Source organism: Zootoca vivipara, chromosome 5, assembly GCF_965207765.1.
Source record: "Zootoca vivipara chromosome 5, rZooViv2.hap1.1, whole genome shotgun sequence".
NCBI classification, from domain to species: Eukaryota; Metazoa; Chordata; class Lepidosauria; order Squamata; family Lacertidae; genus Zootoca; species Zootoca vivipara.
This window is the reverse complement of record NC_142588.1, coordinates 29,261,431-29,282,708: the sequence shown is the minus strand read 5'-3', so window position 1 is coordinate 29,282,708 and position 21,278 is coordinate 29,261,431. Positions and strand designations below refer to the sequence as shown.

The following is a 21,278-nucleotide window of genomic DNA, read 5'->3' as shown; positions in this document are numbered from 1 at the left end:
TACTGTATTACATACAGTAATCTATACAAAAGATATCACACAGTTGAAGACTTGTTTTACTTCCTTGTATTTATTTCCTCTGAAATAAAAGGGAGGCACAGAGTTTAAGATTAATGGTTCAAATTAAGGATGTAATTGAGTCTGTAGAATCGTAATATAACTCATGTGAAACATCTGAAGCTTTATGAATAGTAACCCTAAAATGCTGCTCCCTAAGTGGCTGGAAAAATAAAACCATAAAACAGCCACTTATAACTAGTGGGAGCCGCTCAGAGTAGCTGGAGAAACCCAGTTGGATGGGTGGCATATAAATAATAAAATTGTTGTTGTTGTTAGTCTGCTAACAAAATCAAAGAACCCCTTCTCTGAGTCACTTGCCCTTCTTTGCACCATGAAGAACAAGTGGGCGAAAGGATGGTGAAACAAAAGAAGAGACAAGCAGAGAAGCAAGAGGAACATAGGAGTCAACAACTAGGGACCAATGTCTCTTTGGCACACACCCCATAAAATATTTGAGGGGCCAGGGCACCCACAAAGTTGATGGGCATTGCCATTCAAATAGTAACTTTATTATTTGTACCCCGCCCATCTGACTGGATTGCCCAGTGCATACACCATGTCTTGTGATCGATTCTGCAGGGCAGGGCTTACTTGCCCCCCCCCCCCAATATTTTGTTCAAGTTGGCACACCTGGTGATGAACAACAGGCTTTAGGATTTGCACCCTTTGTAGGGGAGTAGAAGAACAAGACTTTCATCTAATAGATCATGAAAGCTATTGAAAATAAGTAGGAAGAACTCCTTCCCCCTGTCCCCCAACCAAGATTGCTGGTTATGTAAATTGTGCTTGGATCTGAATCACTTCATTCTTCCAAGATAAGAATAATGCCTGGTGAATATATAAAAGTTCATTTAGCGTGACTCTGTGGAAGAACATCTCTCCAAACCAGGACATCTTCAGTTATCAATGTGGAAGCCTCTTGAAATACCTAAATTCAAGTGAGGACAGTCATCTTAAGAGCATAGCTACCAATCGACTGTATACTCATGCCTCTCTGCACAACTGCAGTTACAAGGTATCAACAGGGAAAACAAGTTCTCAGAACCAAAAGGATGATCATCTTGTTAAAAACAGCAGTAAGGGACAGCCTAAGGGATGCTATCACCATGAGCTAATTGTTGGTTTGAGATCTTAAGAGACACTTTTTTGAGCTGAGTTACGTTTCAAATAAAGCCAGAAGAGTACAGCATTCTACTTTAAGCCTTTATAGTTGTACAGGATTGGTATGTGCAGCCGCATATTTTGGCAAAAGCTCATTTAATACTTTGTAATAATAATAAACTTTATTCGCATTAGCCAAAGGCCATAGCAACAATAAAACAGTACACTAAAGATTTGTTAAAAGCACAAATTAGAATCCTGAATTATCAATCAGTTGGTGGCCCTTATTCTTTTTTTTCTGATTGAATATATTTTATTTATAGCCTTTAGAAGCAACCATGTGAAGCACAGAGATTTCAACCAACTTCCATACTTGTCTTTGCTTTATTTCAGGAAAATTAGAAATAGTTTGGAGTTAATCCAACAACCAATGGGTTATCTACTAACATAAAAATATCCTTGTAGACTATGCATTGGCTGTAACAGTGGTCTATGGAGATCATCTTCAACCATAATTTTGGCACCTCCATTAAGAACCTCTCTCTGCTTTTCGCCTTTCATATTCTGCTTGATGTTCATTATGCTGCTTTAGGAGCAGCACCCATATTGCTACTGAGGAACCAAAAGTCAGGCCAACTTTAACCCAGTTTAGTCTGTTTACATCATCAGGTATTGCCCTGAATGCAGAACGAGATGGTTCTTGGATTGGGTTTCCTGATAACCGCAAAAACCTCCTCGCAACCTGCAAGGGCGCCGCCATGTTGTTTTGCTTCCTCCTCCAGTTGGTGGCCCTTATTCTAATTGCCCCAGCAATGAAGCTAGCAACCTTAGCTGTTGTCTGGTCATTTAGGTCTGATAGAAGGAAACATTTCATGCCCTACACTTGCAGATCTTCTTATATAACCTGAAAACTTGGGCTTGGTAAAATAAAACAAAAAGAAATCACATGTAGTGCTTGAGGAAGGAGTGGGGAGTGTTAGCGGCCACCAGTAAGACGGGAGGGCAACTGGCAAGCCACCAGCAGGATCAACTCCTCCCGGCCAATCTGCCGGGCGATCTCTGACTCCCGGTGTGCAGCTTGAGATAGCGACACAGACTTTAGAAGTCTGTGCACACTGTAACAGCAGATTCCACTATGTAGTAAAGGAACCAGAGAGAGACCATGGTAGCAGATTTATTGAACGTAAATCAGGACAAAGAGAAACATGTTTGATCTCCTTCGTATCCACAGCAAAAGCAAAAGCTATACTCAAACAGAAGTTCCCAGCATGCAATGCTGGTGTGTTAGACAGACATGTGACACGCACCAGTCCCACGCCTGCCCTTAAGGTGGAATGGAAATCTCAACAGGGAGCTACCTGGAAGTCTTAGAGGACAGCAAGACCACACAGTGCCTCTTAGCCATTTGTGGGAATGCAGCTAAGTACTTTACAATACCATTATAAAAGAGACAGAACTCAGTAGGTCTTCAGTTGATGTCCTGAAAGATATTAGGAGGGGTGAAGCTTGTGTGCTACTACCTAGCTCTGATCAAAGGAACTGCATGGAAACCAGCCACAGAAGTGTCCTCTCACCAATAGGCCAATGCTGGATACTACAACACAGCTAAAGAGACAATCCCAATTTCCCTTCTCCAAGCCTTCTCTTCATCTTCTGCATTTCTGGGGTACATAACAAAAAAGAAGAAGCTCCAGCAGAGGTGCTACACTTCAGACAACCTCAAAAAACCAGCACAATTGTGGCAACTATCACTAACACCCTCGTCAGATCAAAGCTTATAGTGGTTTATTGGGGAACAGGAGACTATCGTTGACCTCGTACTGCACCTATAAATTGAAGCCCACAGTAAGGGAAAGAACTTCATATCCTTTAGAGCAGTGGTGGCCAAACTTGGCCCTCCAGCTGTTTTGGGACTACAATTCCCATCATCCCTGACCACTGGTCCTGTTAGCTAGTGATGATGAGAGTTGTAGTCCCAAAACAGCTGGAGGGCCAAGTTTGGCCAGCACTGCTTTAGAGGAATGGCAGGATCCTGGTGATCACAATTTTGGGATTGTCCACAAGTAGCCAAATTTTGTGGGCTTCGAAACCACAGGTGCAATTTTATCACAAATCCTTACTCAAAGCCACAGTTACTCGGTGGATTGATTACTACAGGCATCCACAGCCTCTTTCGGCCTGGAAGGACAATGGAAAACATAAGAAACTGCCACGAGTACCACAAAACACCCATCTCACAGAAAACTGCTGATGCTCCCCATTGCCTTCCCCCAAAACAGGACAACCGGCTACACCTCTTCCAAAGATAAAAACACAAAAAACAAGGCCCCCACCACCAACAACAAAACAACCTAAGTTATGCAGATGTTTATCAGAGAAACCTTTATGAGCAAGGCAGCGTACACTTAACAGAAATGGGCTCCTCTGAAATACCAATAAGCCACATGGACAGAACTGATTGTGCATTTCTTTAGTTCTCTAGAGAAAGTGAAGGGGACAATCTAAAGAACAGTACATGTCATTATTATCCAGATACATTTACTCAAGTTCCGTATTTCAAAATATTTTAGCTCATGTTGCTATTCTGTGTTAATGAATGGAGCTGATAAAGAAACATTTTGCCAGGTCGCTGATTGAATTCATTTTGCCTAGGGTGAAGTGGGTAGAGTGAAATGTATTCCAGGTTGAGCTTTTCATTGGTTTTGAAATGTCTATATTTGAATTATAGACTTGGGGTAATTGTATCCCCTTAAAGCTTTTGTTTTTTCCTGCCAAAACTGAGAGCTTAGAACCAAGGGGCGACATCAATACACATAAACCAGTGTTTCTCAACCTTTTTTGGGCCACGGCACACTTGTTCCATGAAAAAAATCATGAGGCACACCACCATTAAAAAAGTTAAAAAATTTAACTCTGTGCCGCCCCATATTATAATTATGACTGTAAGAAACACTTGCCAAATATTGCTTTCCGGCGGGTTAGCGTTGTGTATTGGCGGCCGCCAGGCTCCTTTGCACTGAGCTTTGGGAAAGAGGAGGAGAAATATTGCTTTTCGGCGGGTTAGTGTTGATTACTGGCGGCCGCCAGGCACGTGACAATGCAAATCGCCCTTCTCGTCGCCGCACGTCGCGGCACACCAGCCAGCGGTTGAGAAACGCTGACATAAACTACCAGAAGTTGACTTTTCTTCTCTTTCGTAACTTTGCCAGCTGTAAACCAATGTGGTTAAAACTAAAATGAGACATTTTGCAGCTGCACATCCTTGATACGTTTTGTCATCTCAGTAAATACTATTCAACAATATATTTTGAGATTTCGTCTCTTTGGTTTTACTTCAGATACAAAGAAATGTGACTCTCTCACAGAAAGCTCAGTTTGCAAATCTGGCTTCACTGAAGCCCAGTTTCTGCATTAACACAAATGACAGACTAAGAGGAAGGATGGAAAAGGATAAATTGCCCATTTCGAAGGCAATATTTCCCTCAAGACTCAAGAGCGTAAATGCTCATATTGAAACCCACTTGTACCCTTAACACGTCTATTCCACCTAACAGCTACCTATAGGAGCATTTACGCTCATAAGAACAAACTTGATATAACCCAGGTTATTTCGCAAGAGCCATCTGTGTGCATTTATCGCCCAGTAACCTTGACAAGTTAAGATTAATGAAATAGCACCTCAGCATCTGTTGAACGCCATCTTGAATGTTATGATGAAACCCTGGGGTCCAAAGGACAACAAAGCAAATCCAGGAGAGAAAGAGAAGCTGAAGTTGCCATCTCAGGATTCACCTGTTTAGCAGTTTACCATGCCAAGGTTCTGTGTGAGGATCATATGTGTCAGGGGCAGAATTCTAATAACAAGATGCCAAGGACTCACCCAACACAATCCACCAAAGTATGGCTCCTTGCAGGCCAGAGGACTGGGGAAACGGGGGCTTAAACCCTGACTAAACCATGAAGCACACTGGGTGACCTTGGGCCAATCGCTATCCTTAGTGGGGGAGACACTATGTATAACATTGCAAGTTTCTTGGAGGAAAGGCAGGATACAAATCAAATAAATTGATTAAAAGCTCAGGCATTCTAGAGCTTGCTGTATAATCATATGTGAACTGCGTGTTTCTTTTTTGTATGCATCTAAAATATTTTAAATAAAATAAGATAATATGAACTACCCTAACAGAATTGTTGTGAGGATAAAAGGAGTGTAGGGAATCCATGTAAGCTGCCTTGATAAATATAACAATACAGAAAAAATATATGTTACTGGCTGATGTAAATGAGCAGTGGATTGCCAACTGGTATTAAATGTGCATACCTTTCAGAAAGGGACATGGATGGGAAATTTTTTGCACAAGATCATTAGAAAAGCTATGGGGAAAACATTATTTTTCTAAATCTGGCTGTTTCCCCGAACCTTTACATCAAGGTAGGCATCTGGAGAATAAAACAAAGGAAACTCCTATTTGTTTGCGTATCTAAGGAATAGTGTACTAGTTATCACTTTCCAGCAGTTAGGATAACTGTGCTTCACAGAGACTGGTTTGACAAAACAACCGCCTTATTCGTTTGCTTTCAGGAAACTCTCCTCCGAGTTTACATAACATCTCCTAGTGACCGACTCCACTGAACCAATAATGGCCAAACCTAAAAAGTAAACAGCATTTGGAACAGAAGCAGTCCTAATATAGTTAAATATTGTAATGTTTGGACAGCCACCAAAGAAAGCTATATTTGGTAACCCGATTTCAAGCAGACGCTGCTCTTTTCACTGGATTTTTAGTCTCTTCCTGTACAATGTAATTAAAAAGGGACACGGCTCCAATGGCACAGCCAAAATTCAAGACTCTAAATAGAAAGCAACTGCAGACAACACCAGGTTACGCATTTTAGAAGCCAAAAAGTCAGTCCATTATCTTTACTACCCGTCTGGTTACATTACAGTATTTGTTTCTTCACACGACAATCACTGCTTGTTTAAGAAGGTTAGCTGACACATCATAAAACTGAGTGAAACTTGAAAATTAAGTGAGAACACAGTGGATATCCTTCAATATTCATTTCATGAAACTAAGCAAAGTTCACTTACAATAAAAGCAGACGGTGATAGCCAGTGGTGCTCACTGCCCAAGTGGAATACAAACTCACATAACCAACCTTTCCCTCTCCCCTTGAAGACCTCTGTACCTCCTGAAAATAATATTCAGTGGGTTAGGAGTCTTAACAACATTGTGGGACAAGACAATTCCACTGGATCCCAAGCTTGCTCTTCTCTCTATCTGCGATGGTTCCACAAGGAATTTACTACATAAAGAACTCATTACATTTCTGCTTCCAGGGACCACACTTACCACCGCCAAATACCGGACAATTCTGAAAGCAGATTTGATGCGAGGCTGGCACCAGTAAGTTTGGAACTTGGCCTTAATGGAAAAATTGACCCTCAAGTTCATTGGAATAATTACAGCAGACCACCTTTGTGCTCTTTAGGTCAGTTTTATCAATTATACAGATACAAAGAACCTGATTGCTGACCTCCAGATATGCATTAACACTAATAGAAGGATGTTCTGGGTTGAGAGAATGAAGCACAACCCAGGGTTTATTTACCACTAGAGTTACGTATTCCTCTTTTGCTTGTATGGATGATCGGTTTTCCTGCAAACTAATAAAGCATTGCATTGGATTGTAGGAGAAGGACTCTCAAAATCAGGTTGAGAGTTCAGCAGGCACAGAGTTTTACTGCCCTATTTCAAGTGACCCTTCTCCCCTTGCAATCCCAAACAACTGTCATTGCACAATGTTACATTCCCCCTGGCCCTCTGGAATTGATTTTTTTTTGGGGGGGGGGGTTTACTGGGAGCTTTGAGGGAGGAACATATCCCTTGTACAAGCTTGTATTCCACACACCCACAATGATGGATATTACCCAGAATTGTTAATATTTGACCTTCAGATAGGTGATTTCATTCTTTCCTCGGATTACTGATAAAAAGCATAGCTCACAATGAAAAAAAGCAGAAAGATAAGCAGAGAAAAGAAAAAGCTACTAGAAAGCATATGTTTTCCAAGTAGCAATGGAAGAGGTGAGAAGAACTGCCATAGATATAATTAGGCAAGCAGTTCCAGGTAGGGAGAATTGTCCCCAGAAGTAAGAAGAATATGCTTTATTCAGGCAGCAAGTGAGAACACACAAGAGCACAGACTGAAGGAGCCCAGACTCACCATTTACATTACACCATTAAACTTACAAAGGAGCATCCAAACCTTCTCTACTCAAATGTTCTCAGCCCTTCTACCTATTGAAAGCACAAGCACTTGAGCTGTTCCTCACATTGATAAAAGCAATAGATGTTCGTGGGTGGTTAGCAGATGCAGTATATACTGCTCCTGCCTTCAATACTGACTTCGCTATACAGTTTCTTGGCTTCGTGGATCCTTAGCAGGTCCTTTAGCATAAAAGTAAGAGCGCACAGTTCTTGCAAAATTGTTACAGTGGTACCTTGGTTCTCAAACTTAATCCGTTCCAGAAGTCCATTTCAAAACCAAAGCGTTCCAAAAGCAAGGCACGCTCTCCCATAGAAAGTAATGCAAAACGGATTAATCCGTTCCGGACTTTTAAAGACAACCCCTAAAACAGCAATGTAACATGAATTTTACTATCTAACGAGACCACTGATCCATAAAATGAAAGCAATAATCAATGTACTGTACTATGAAATAAATAAGACAGGATTGTAGATGATAAAAAAATAATTTATTTATTTTTTCTTACCTGCACTGATGATAGTCATTGTTTGGATGGGGGGCTTTTATCCATTTCTGCAGTCACACAATTAATCAGTAGCTGAACTGGGTTCCACACAGTCACAAAAACAAATTAACCGGAAAAGCCTCAAAAGCAAAAAGGCAAAATAAATAGCAAAAACAAATGCACCAAACTTAAGGCGTTCCGGAAGTCTATTTGACTTCCAAAATGTTTGAAAACCAAGGCGCAGCTTCTGATTAGTGCAGAAGCCCCAGAAACAATAGCCGACAGCCATATCGGACATTCGGCTTCCGAAAAACATTCGAAAACCGGAACACTTACTTCTGGGTTTTCAGCATTTGGGAACCAAGGCATTTGAATACCAAGGCGTTTGAGAACCAAGGTAGCACTGTATTCAGTTGTGGAAATAATCCCATATTGCCCAGCTGACTGCAGTTTAGAGAACTGCCTGGACACTGTAACAAGGAAATTCTTGTTTTTCACAGGATACAGTCTTATAAAACTGGCCTACAAGTTATAAAATTATACAATTTTTCTGTTTGCCAACTTATTTTGAAGTGCCCACATTGCTACTTTTCAAATATTCAGAGTGAACAGGAAAGTAAAGTTCAGGTTAAAGAGATCCTTGCCATAATTTATACTTGCTTTTGCTTCAAGTATTTAATAAACCATGTTGTTGGGTTCTCAACATCTGTTTCAGAGGTTCCCTCGCATTATTTGAAGTTGGGCCAGCATTTATTTCCTTTCCTACTGAGGTCATCTCTAATTGTCAAAGTATAAGAAATCTGTCAGTAAATGATGGTGTCTGAAAATGATTGTTAACATTTCCTGTTATTGGACTCTGGAAGCAGTATCAATGCATCTGAAGCCCTGATGACGAGGTATTTCATCATCACTACAAGTGTTTTTGTATATTTGTTTTTTATCTGTAGTAACTGGGGCAAAGGTTTCCATCTGGAAAGAATGAATTTTCCTTAAACGTTAATTAGATCCCCAGCCTACACCTACAAACAAGGAGGATTTGAGATATAACATCTCAATTTAATTTATTCCACGGCCGCCAGGCACGTGACAATGCAAATCGCCCTTCTCGTCGCCGCACGTCGCGGCACACCAGCCAGCGGTTGAGAAACGCTGACATAAACTACCAGAAGTTGACTTTTCTTCTCTTTCGTAACTTTGCCAGCTGTAAACCAATGTGGTTAAAACTAAAATGAGACATTTTGCAGCTGCACATCCTTGATACGTTTTGTCATCTCAGTAAATACTATTCAACAATATATTTTGAGATTTCGTCTCTTTGGTTTTACTTCAGATACAAAGAAATGTGACTCTCTCACAGAAAGCTCAGTTTGCAAATCTGGCTTCACTGAAGCCCAGTTTCTGCATTAACACAAATGACAGACTAAGAGGAAGGATGGAAAAGGATAAATTGCCCATTTCGAAGGCAATATTTCCCTCAAGACTCAAGAGCGTAAATGCTCATATTGAAACCCACTTGTACCCTTAACACGTCTATTCCACCTAACAGCTACCTATAGGAGCATTTACGCTCATAAGAACAAACTTGATATAACCCAGGTTATTTCGCAAGAGCCATCTGTGTGCATTTATCGCCCAGTAACCTTGACAAGTTAAGATTAATGAAATAGCACCTCAGCATCTGTTGAACGCCATCTTGAATGTTATGATGAAACCCTGGGGTCCAAAGGACAACAAAGCAAATCCAGGAGAGAAAGAGAAGCTGAAGTTGCCATCTCAGGATTCACCTGTTTAGCAGTTTACCATGCCAAGGTTCTGTGTGAGGATCATATGTGTCAGGGGCAGAATTCTAATAACAAGATGCCAAGGACTCACCCAACACAATCCACCAAAGTATGGCTCCTTGCAGGCCAGAGGACTGGGGAAACGGGGGCTTAAACCCTGACTAAACCATGAAGCACACTGGGTGACCTTGGGCCAATCGCTATCCTTAGTGGGGGAGACACTATGTATAACATTGCAAGTTTCTTGGAGGAAAGGCAGGATACAAATCAAATAAATTGATTAAAAGCTCAGGCATTCTAGAGCTTGCTGTATAATCATATGTGAACTGCGTGTTTCTTTTTTGTATGCATCTAAAATATTTTAAATAAAATAAGATAATATGAACTACCCTAACAGAATTGTTGTGAGGATAAAAGGAGTGTAGGGAATCCATGTAAGCTGCCTTGATAAATATAACAATACAGAAAAAATATATGTTACTGGCTGATGTAAATGAGCAGTGGATTGCCAACTGGTATTAAATGTGCATACCTTTCAGAAAGGGACATGGATGGGAAATTTTTTGCACAAGATCATTAGAAAAGCTATGGGGAAAACATTATTTTTCTAAATCTGGCTGTTTCCCCGAACCTTTACATCAAGGTAGGCATCTGGAGAATAAAACAAAGGAAACTCCTATTTGTTTGCGTATCTAAGGAATAGTGTACTAGTTATCACTTTCCAGCAGTTAGGATAACTGTGCTTCACAGAGACTGGTTTGACAAAACAACCGCCTTATTCGTTTGCTTTCAGGAAACTCTCCTCCGAGTTTACATAACATCTCCTAGTGACCGACTCCACTGAACCAATAATGGCCAAACCTAAAAAGTAAACAGCATTTGGAACAGAAGCAGTCCTAATATAGTTAAATATTGTAATGTTTGGACAGCCACCAAAGAAAGCTATATTTGGTAACCCGATTTCAAGCAGACGCTGCTCTTTTCACTGGATTTTTAGTCTCTTCCTGTACAATGTAATTAAAAAGGGACACGGCTCCAATGGCACAGCCAAAATTCAAGACTCTAAATAGAAAGCAACTGCAGACAACACCAGGTTACGCATTTTAGAAGCCAAAAAGTCAGTCCATTATCTTTACTACCCGTCTGGTTACATTACAGTATTTGTTTCTTCACACGACAATCACTGCTTGTTTAAGAAGGTTAGCTGACACATCATAAAACTGAGTGAAACTTGAAAATTAAGTGAGAACACAGTGGATATCCTTCAATATTCATTTCATGAAACTAAGCAAAGTTCACTTACAATAAAAGCAGACGGTGATAGCCAGTGGTGCTCACTGCCCAAGTGGAATACAAACTCACATAACCAACCTTTCCCTCTCCCCTTGAAGACCTCTGTACCTCCTGAAAATAATATTCAGTGGGTTAGGAGTCTTAACAACATTGTGGGACAAGACAATTCCACTGGATCCCAAGCTTGCTCTTCTCTCTATCTGCGATGGTTCCACAAGGAATTTACTACATAAAGAACTCATTACATTTCTGCTTCCAGGGACCACACTTACCACCGCCAAATACCGGACAATTCTGAAAGCAGATTTGATGCGAGGCTGGCACCAGTAAGTTTGGAACTTGGCCTTAATGGAAAAATTGACCCTCAAGTTCATTGGAATAATTACAGCAGACCACCTTTGTGCTCTTTAGGTCAGTTTTATCAATTATACAGATACAAAGAACCTGATTGCTGACCTCCAGATATGCATTAACACTAATAGAAGGATGTTCTGGGTTGAGAGAATGAAGCACAACCCAGGGTTTATTTACCACTAGAGTTACGTATTCCTCTTTTGCTTGTATGGATGATCGGTTTTCCTGCAAACTAATAAAGCATTGCATTGGATTGTAGGAGAAGGACTCTCAAAATCAGGTTGAGAGTTCAGCAGGCACAGAGTTTTACTGCCCTATTTCAAGTGACCCTTCTCCCCTTGCAATCCCAAACAACTGTCATTGCACAATGTTACATTCCCCCTGGCCCTCTGGAATTGATTTTTTTTTGGGGGGGGGGGTTTACTGGGAGCTTTGAGGGAGGAACATATCCCTTGTACAAGCTTGTATTCCACACACCCACAATGATGGATATTACCCAGAATTGTTAATATTTGACCTTCAGATAGGTGATTTCATTCTTTCCTCGGATTACTGATAAAAAGCATAGCTCACAATGAAAAAAAGCAGAAAGATAAGCAGAGAAAAGAAAAAGCTACTAGAAAGCATATGTTTTCCAAGTAGCAATGGAAGAGGTGAGAAGAACTGCCATAGATATAATTAGGCAAGCAGTTCCAGGTAGGGAGAATTGTCCCCAGAAGTAAGAAGAATATGCTTTATTCAGGCAGCAAGTGAGAACACACAAGAGCACAGACTGAAGGAGCCCAGACTCACCATTTACATTACACCATTAAACTTACAAAGGAGCATCCAAACCTTCTCTACTCAAATGTTCTCAGCCCTTCTACCTATTGAAAGCACAAGCACTTGAGCTGTTCCTCACATTGATAAAAGCAATAGATGTTCGTGGGTGGTTAGCAGATGCAGTATATACTGCTCCTGCCTTCAATACTGACTTCGCTATACAGTTTCTTGGCTTCGTGGATCCTTAGCAGGTCCTTTAGCATAAAAGTAAGAGCGCACAGTTCTTGCAAAATTGTTACAGTGGTACCTTGGTTCTCAAACTTAATCCGTTCCAGAAGTCCATTTCAAAACCAAAGCGTTCCAAAAGCAAGGCACGCTCTCCCATAGAAAGTAATGCAAAACGGATTAATCCGTTCCGGACTTTTAAAGACAACCCCTAAAACAGCAATGTAACATGAATTTTACTATCTAACGAGACCACTGATCCATAAAATGAAAGCAATAATCAATGTACTGTACTATGAAATAAATAAGACAGGATTGTAGATGATAAAAAAATAATTTATTTATTTTTTCTTACCTGCACTGATGATAGTCATTGTTTGGATGGGGGGCTTTTATCCATTTCTGCAGTCACACAATTAATCAGTAGCTGAACTGGGTTCCACACAGTCACAAAAACAAATTAACCGGAAAAGCCTCAAAAGCAAAAAGGCAAAATAAATAGCAAAAACAAATGCACCAAACTTAAGGCGTTCCGGAAGTCTATTTGACTTCCAAAATGTTTGAAAACCAAGGCGCAGCTTCTGATTAGTGCAGAAGCCCCAGAAACAATAGCCGACAGCCATATCGGACATTCGGCTTCCGAAAAACATTCGAAAACCGGAACACTTACTTCTGGGTTTTCAGCATTTGGGAACCAAGGCATTTGAATACCAAGGCGTTTGAGAACCAAGGTAGCACTGTATTCAGTTGTGGAAATAATCCCATATTGCCCAGCTGACTGCAGTTTAGAGAACTGCCTGGACACTGTAACAAGGAAATTCTTGTTTTTCACAGGATACAGTCTTATAAAACTGGCCTACAAGTTATAAAATTATACAATTTTTCTGTTTGCCAACTTATTTTGAAGTGCCCACATTGCTACTTTTCAAATATTCAGAGTGAACAGGAAAGTAAAGTTCAGGTTAAAGAGATCCTTGCCATAATTTATACTTGCTTTTGCTTCAAGTATTTAATAAACCATGTTGTTGGGTTCTCAACATCTGTTTCAGAGGTTCCCTCGCATTATTTGAAGTTGGGCCAGCATTTATTTCCTTTCCTACTGAGGTCATCTCTAATTGTCAAAGTATAAGAAATCTGTCAGTAAATGATGGTGTCTGAAAATGATTGTTAACATTTCCTGTTATTGGACTCTGGAAGCAGTATCAATGCATCTGAAGCCCTGATGACGAGGTATTTCATCATCACTACAAGTGTTTTTGTATATTTGTTTTTTATCTGTAGTAACTGGGGCAAAGGTTTCCATCTGGAAAGAATGAATTTTCCTTAAACGTTAATTAGATCCCCAGCCTACACCTACAAACAAGGAGGATTTGAGATATAACATCTCAATTTAATTTATTCCACAATACTCTTTCCGCTACCCAAGTTTAAAAGAGTTTGGGCAGACATGTTCAATCTACTTTGCTGTTTATAATCTGATTCTTCTGAAAACATTAAAAAAAAAAACCAACAGCACTGATTCGCATTGCAAGTACCATAAATGGACGAAACCATTTGCATTTCTTGCCTGAAGTGGAGCATTATGGGCAGATGTTGCATGAGAATACTTGGACCTCCCCTTGTTGGAAAAATCGATGTATTTATTTAATAAAATTTATACACCGCTTGACTACAGAACACGGACATCAAAGTGGTTTACAAAAAGATTTTAAAAAATTCAAGACAAATTGCAATACTTTAAAACATACTAAAATTTAAAATACTAAAAGCAGATTAAAATTCCCACCAGCATCTGGGTAGGCTTGCCAAAACAGGAATGTTTTCAGCAGGCACCAAAAAGAATAAAGCAAAGGTGCCTGTTTGATATCAATAGACAGGGAGTTCCTAAGTGTAGCTAAGTAGCATTCTTACAAATGTGCAACTGGTATTATGTAGTACTGGTGGCAGTGCAAATTCTGTTAATCAAAGCTGTTGAGTGGGGACATGTGGGGAAAGGCATCTTATGTAGTTTTTTGTTTAGAAAGCTCCAATAGCCTTTGGTTTGAGGCAAAACACTTTGAAAACATGCCAATACAGTAGAACCTCAGTTTACGAACACCTCGGTTTACGAATTTTCAGTTTACGAATGCCGCGGACCCATCTGGAACAGATTAATTCACTTTCCATCATTTTCAATGGGAAGGTTCGCTTCAGTTTATGACGCTTCAGTTTATGAACAGACTTCCGGAACCAATTATGTTCATAAACCGAGGTACCACTGTATATTAAATTAACTTGGGGTATTGCTATTAATCTGCACTGAATATTTAACAACCTATCTATACAGTACAAAGGATTTAAATGTTATTACTATCCCACTATTAGAGTGTCTTAAGTGTCAGGTGGATGATGGGCTTGAGGGCATCCTGAGCAAGTTTGCAGATGACACCAAATTGGGAGGGGTGGCTAATACCCCAGAGGACAGGATCACACTTCAAAATGACCTTAACAGATTAGACAACTGGGCCAAAGCAAACAAGATGAATTTTAACAAGGAGAAATGTAAAGTACTACACTTGGGCAAAAAAACAAACAAATGAAAGGCACAAATACAGGATGGGTGACACCTGGCTTGAGAGCAGTACATGTGAAAAGGATCTAGGAGTCCTGGTAGACCACAAACTTGACATGAGTCAACAGTGTGATGCAGCAGCTAAAGAAGCCAATGCAATTCTGGGCTGCATCAATAGGAGTATAGCGTCTAGATCAAGGGAAGTAATAGTACCACTGTATTCTGCTCTGGTCAGACCTCACCTGGTGTACTGTGTCCAGTTCTGGGCACCACAGGTCAAGAAGGATACTGACAAGCTGGAACGTGTCCAGGAGGGCAACCAAAATGGTCAAAGGCCTGGAAACAATGCCTTATGAGGAACGGCTTAGGGAGCTGGGTATGTTTAGCCTGGAGAAGAGAAGGTTAAGGGGTGATATGATAGCCATGTTCAAATATATAAAAGGATGTCATATAGAGGAGGGTGAAAGGTTGTTTTCTGCTGCTCCAGAGAAGCGGACATGGAGCAATGGATTCAAACTACAAGAAAGAAGATTCCACCTAAACATTAGGAAGAACTTCCTGACAGTAAGAGCTGTTCGACAGTGGAATTTGCTGGCAAGAAGTGTGGTGGAGTCTCCTTCTTTGGAGGTCTTTAAGCAGAGGCTTGACAGTCATATGTCAAGAATGCTTTGATGGTGTTTCCTGCTTGACAGCGGGTTGGACTGGATGGCCCTTGTGGTCTCTTCCAACTCTATGATTCTATGATTCTAGGTTTTTTAAAAGGCAAAAAACACATCACTATTGAGGTCATTCCATAACCTGGGTGCCACAACTGAAAAGGCCCTCTTTATCATTAATATAAAATATTAAATTAATAATATTGCATTAATTATTATGCACTCTTCACCAGCGGGTCCCAGGGTGGGTTGCAACAATTTAAAATTAAGTATTAAAACAGTTTACTATCACCAGAACAGAGTTATACCACTGGCAGATATTTGGATGGTGGGAAGAAGAAAATTTTCAGAAGCTAAGCAGAGTTCATGCATGGGTTCAAATGGAAGAAAGGGATTCTCCATATATCCTATTCTCAGACAGTTTAGGGCTGGGATGAAGGACCTGTGGTATTGGGCTACAGTGGTCATCAGCCCTGACCATTGGCTGTGCTACCTAAGGGAGTTTGCGTCCCTAGTTGAGAACTTGAAAGGCCAAACCAAGCATCCTGAACTGAGGAAAAAATAACTTTGTTACTAGTAAAGATGGCACAGAACTGACATCCTATCATCTGACCTGCTATCTCCAGGCAACAGCGTGGCCATCCCATAGTAAAATGATGTGGCTACCCAGAAGGCTAGGCGTGCCAGTAGTACCACAATTGCTGCCAGTACCAGAAATTTACTAACCAATGACAGCCATAATACTTTTGATACAATCTGCAACGCATTGACAGCATGAAACACTAACTGCTATTGGATTTTAACAGAAACAAATTTTCTAAGAAAGCCAACTTCTATCAAGTAGTTAAAATAATAATATTTCAAATTATTCACATCAGTTATGGAAGAGGAACAGTCTTAACAAATCTTTAGTTCTTTGATTCCTTGGAGACAATATGCTTCATCACTCTTAACATTTTGAGCAGTACATTAAGTATTTTAGTCAGTCTGGAATAATTGTTGTCTGCTGATTCAAATGAACCTATGCACAAGAAGGTTTTTAGCTTTGTCCCTTTTACGGAAAAGCTGTTAGAAGTTTTAAACATGGGTGCATGCTTGCCAAATGTGTGTGTGTGTGTGTCTGTAATCTATGTTTTTGTTTCACGGCATAAATTGTCTGTAATCTATGTTTTTGTTTCATGGCAGTCATAACGCTTAAACTGAAAAATCCAATTTTCAAGATGCTCCAGAGTATGTTTGCATTCCTGATCCCAAGGAATTCAGAACATTAAATGTCAAGAAGAATTGAGTTCTATACTGTTGTGCTCACAAGCAAAAAGATGTAGCTAAACCTGGAGGCTATGGCAGTCGATCTTTGCAAGAGTTAAATTTCATAAAGAAAAACCCCAGTATAGGAAGAAAATTATTAATTGTGATACACAAAACCTTTATTTTCCTTTATTATTTTTCAACCATTTTATATGATGAATGGATAAATCCAATTTTTTTATCTCATTCAACAGGGAATTGAGTGTCTGAAAATTTATCACAAACAGCAAACACTGTATAGGATACTGTACACCAGCAAGTTAAGTTGTGCAAACCCCAATGAAATGAATGTGAGCTTTAAAAGACTTACCAGGGAAGCATAACTCTTACAAAATGTTGTTGTTGTTGTTGTTGTTGTTGTTGTTGTTGTTGTTGTTGTTGTATTAATTGTAGCCCGCCCATCTGGCTGGGTTTCCCCAGCCACTCTGGGCGGCTTCCAACAAAGATTAAGAATACATTTAAACGTCACACATTAAAAACTTCCCTAGCAAAGGCTGCTTTTATTGTGAGCCCCAATATGCCATCAGGCTCCAGCTTAGGAGCTCTGGCTTTCCCTTCTCCTCCTGACATAAAGGATGCCAACCTACAGCTTGGGGTGGATGAACAGGAATCAGAAGAGGAGGCAAGCTCAGCCTTGACTCCCAGGACTAGGAGGTGCCTCTGAAGAAGGGACAGACCCACCTACCTGCCTAGACGTAGTGAACACCTGCAAAATCCACATTCCTGCAAGGCACAGAAATCCTGCGAGTGAGTACACTACAACTTCAGAAGCTTGGCTGGCAAGAAGGCAGGCAAATCCATTGCAAGCAATTAATAGCCCCTGTGTGGTCTTGAATTTCTTGCCCTGGTCTTGAACTCAGGGACTCTGGCTCCTACTCCTAGCCCATTGTGTCCTGCTGCCGCCCCTTCGCCTGGTAAGAGTTTTGAGGCTGCAGTAGCTCTCTACCTGCTACTGAGTCTGTGCTGTTGCTTTGTTTCAATAAAGCCATCCTTAGTTCCAAGCAAGAGTCTCTGCCAGTGCCATCATGTGTTGGGTGGGAGCCAGGACAGCTTTCATCAGGAGTCCATTATTCCACTCAAGTCTTCCTTTCCCCTTCTGACAAGCATGGTGAGAGGATCCACAGTCTTTCACTGCAGCTTAGAGCTGGTGTGTGTGTGGGGGGGGATCATCCCACAGTTGAACTCCGCTTGGAAACAAAGTGCACTATAGGGAATTTCTTTTGAAAGGCTATGGCCCTGGCTGGGGATTGCAGAGGAATTCCCAAGCACTGCACAACCCAGCAACAAAACCAAGCATCAAGCTTTCCTTCTAACAGCCCAGTGCTAGAACACAACCCTCAGCTCCCCTTTTCATGTCAGGGAGGAGAGATGTGAGGATAAAGACCAGAAAAACCATGGGGGCAACCTCTACCCTCAGGAATAATTATTTTTATTTATGAGATTATATCCCACCTTTCCTCCAAGAAGCTTAAAACTTTACACATTCTTCCCACCCTCTGGTTTTTCTCCTTACAATTGTTTGAGATACAGAGATGGTGATTGGACCAAGGCTACCTGTGAAAGGATAGAATAATGTGCAGCTTTCCTTAAGGAGCAGAATCTACAGGAATATTCTTAAAGAAAGTAATTTCCAGTGCATGCATTGTTCAACAAGGAGATCATTACTAGCTGAAACTTGGGAATTCGGGTAACTTGCTTCGAAAACTGTCTAGGTTTGTAGAAGCCTTTTTAGTGTATTTCTTATAGATTGCTTTGGCAAGCGACTGATTGTTACCCAATGAAGCTTTTGTTCCTTTTACACTCAAATGTATTAACTAGCTTATACAGAGTCAGATTGATCGGTTACTGTTTGCTCCAACTAGCAACAACTCTCTCAGCAACCAGTGCAGATTTGCACAGCCCCACTACCCAAAATCAATGAAATTGAGAGGCCATAGATTAATGTAGGGATCTTAAGAATGCAAAACATGTCCTTCATGACAGAGTAATAGTCTCTCCTAAAATACACTGTATAGAACAAACTTAACAGAAATGAGTGCTATTTGTAATTTAAAAGGAACGAATCAAAATAAGTTTTGATTCTTATTCTCTTTCAGCTCCATTATCTATGTTTTTCTCTGACACTGGTCTTCTGCCTACTGGTGCTGGATACTGCTGCTCCAAGCTTTCTAACATAAGGATAAAGAAGGATAAAGAAATGCTTTTTGGCTACAACTTGCCAAGTAAGTCAAACAATTGCTGAGCCAGCTTCATCTTAGATCAATCTAATCCAACATCCAATTAAGTTAATTACATTTGTAACCCCAAACTGAAGTGGCAACATTCACTCCAAAGCAAGAAAGCACTGAGGATGTCCAAACATTACTGTATAGCCTAGCTTTTATTTCACCCTTTTTTCAGCTCAAAACCCTGAAGAGCTTCCTAGGTTGGAGGATGGATGGCAGCTAACAGATTGAGGTTGAATCCTGACAAGATAGAACTACTGTTTTGGGGGACAGGAAGCGGGCAGGTGTGGAGGACTCCCTGGGGTAACTGTGCCCCTGAAGGACCAGGTGTGCAGCCTGGGAGTCATTTTGGACTCACAGCTGTCCATGGAGGCGCAGGTCAATTCTGTGTCCAGGGCAGCTGTCTACCAGCTCCATCTGGTACGAAGACTACCTACCTGCCCGCAGACTGTCTCGCCAGAGTGGTGCATGCTCTAGTTATCTCTCACTTGGACTACTGCAATGTGCTCTATGTGGGGCTACCTTTGAAGGTGACCCGGAAACTACAACTAATCCAGAATGCAGCAGCTAGACTGGTGACTGGGAGCGGCCGCCGAGACCACATAACACCTGTCTTGAAAGACCTACATTGGCTCCCAGTACGTTTCTGAGCACAATTCAAAGTGTTGGTGCTGACCTTTAAAGCCCTAAATGGCCTCGGTCCAGTATACCTGAAGGAGTGTCTCCACCCCCATCATTCTGCCCAGACACTGAGGTCCAGTGCCAAGGGCCTTCTGGTGGTTCCCTCGCTGCGAGAAGCCAAGTTACAGGGAACCAGGCAGAGGGCCTTCTTGGTAGTGGCACCCACCCTGTGGAACACCCTCCCACCAGATATCAAAGAGAATAACAACTACCAGACTTTTAGGAGACATCTGAAGGCAGCCCTGTTTAGGAAAGCTTTTATTTTTTAATGGACTATTGTATTTTAATATTCTGTTGGAAGCCACCCAGAGTAGCTGGGGAAACCCAGTCAGATGGGCGGGGTATAAATAATAAATTATTATATATTATTATTATTATTATTATTATTATTATTATTATTATTATTCCTTTTGTAGCTTCATCATTTTTAGAAGATGTATAACAGTAGCTCAAGGACTGCCAATCAGTGCAGCAATTTTTCCCCTGGCAAGCTAGTCATTCAAAGCAACAACGACTTTTCAGTAGAAAGCAATTCTAATCCATATTAATGTTTTAATTAAGAGATGTATTTCTGACACTCCTATTTTCCAATTTTACTAATTTTGGCAACATATAAATCTTTAGGCAGGTATGAATTGCTTTGAAACAGTTTAACCCTTGCCTTTGCAGCACCCAAATCCGAGTGGATCATTGTGCAAAAAAGATAAACGTTATTTACACAATTAAAAGGGATGCGGGTGGCACTGTGGGTTAAACCACAGAGCCCAGGGCTTGCCGATCAGAAGGTCGTCGGTTCGAATCCCCGTGATGGGGTGAGCTCCCATTGCTCGGTCCCTGCTCCTGCCAACCTACCGTAGCAGTTCGAAAGCACGTCAAAGTGCAAGTAGATAAATAGGTACCGCTACACCGGGAAAGTAAACGGCGTTTCCGTGTGCTGCTCTGGTTCGCCAGAAGGGGCTTTGTCATGCTGGCCACATGACCTGGAAGCTGTATGCCAGCTCCCTCGGCCAATAACGCGAAATGAGTGCCGCAACTCCAGAGTCGGTAACGACTGGACCTAACGGTCAGGGGTCCCTTTACCTTTAACCTTATTTACACAATTAAATCAACAAAGCTCTACCTATTGTGATTTGTCTTATGAAGCTACTGGTTAGCTTTTTATAGGAGAGCTGCTTTCTTCAGAATTAACTGTGCACTGTAGGTGGTATTACAAAATTTGAATGTGTTAGTCAGCGTTCTTCAACCTTGGGTTCCCAGATATTGAACTACTACAACTTCTATCATCCCTGACCATTTACTAAAATGGTTGGGCATTATGGGAGTTGTAGCCCAGCAACAATCTAATAGCAGACTTTTTGCAGGCAGAATTCTATACTTTTTAACTTGCTAGGGGAAAAAAACATTTTGATGCATTCATAAAAAGATTCTGGCTGGTAGAAATCAGCTTGAAGTTTTAATATTTGGGTTCTAATATTGTGCTGGCTCCAAATTAAGTTAGTTAAACTTTTATTCCATTTAAATGGG

General features: G+C 40.9%; 1 protein-coding gene and 1 pseudogene across 3 annotated transcripts in view; both read right to left on the bottom strand.

Moving 5' to 3' along the window:
- The window catches only part of MCU (mitochondrial calcium uniporter), an 86,756-nt gene that overhangs the window by 54,272 nt on the left and 11,206 nt on the right, over nucleotides 1-21,278 (bottom strand). The window lies entirely within an intron of this gene.
- On the bottom strand, nucleotides 1,452-1,957 carry LOC148685628 (NADH dehydrogenase [ubiquinone] 1 subunit C1, mitochondrial pseudogene; annotated as a pseudogene). Its single transcript, XR_015950176.1, has one exon. The product of XR_015950176.1 is annotated as an NADH dehydrogenase [ubiquinone] 1 subunit C1, mitochondrial pseudogene (transcript).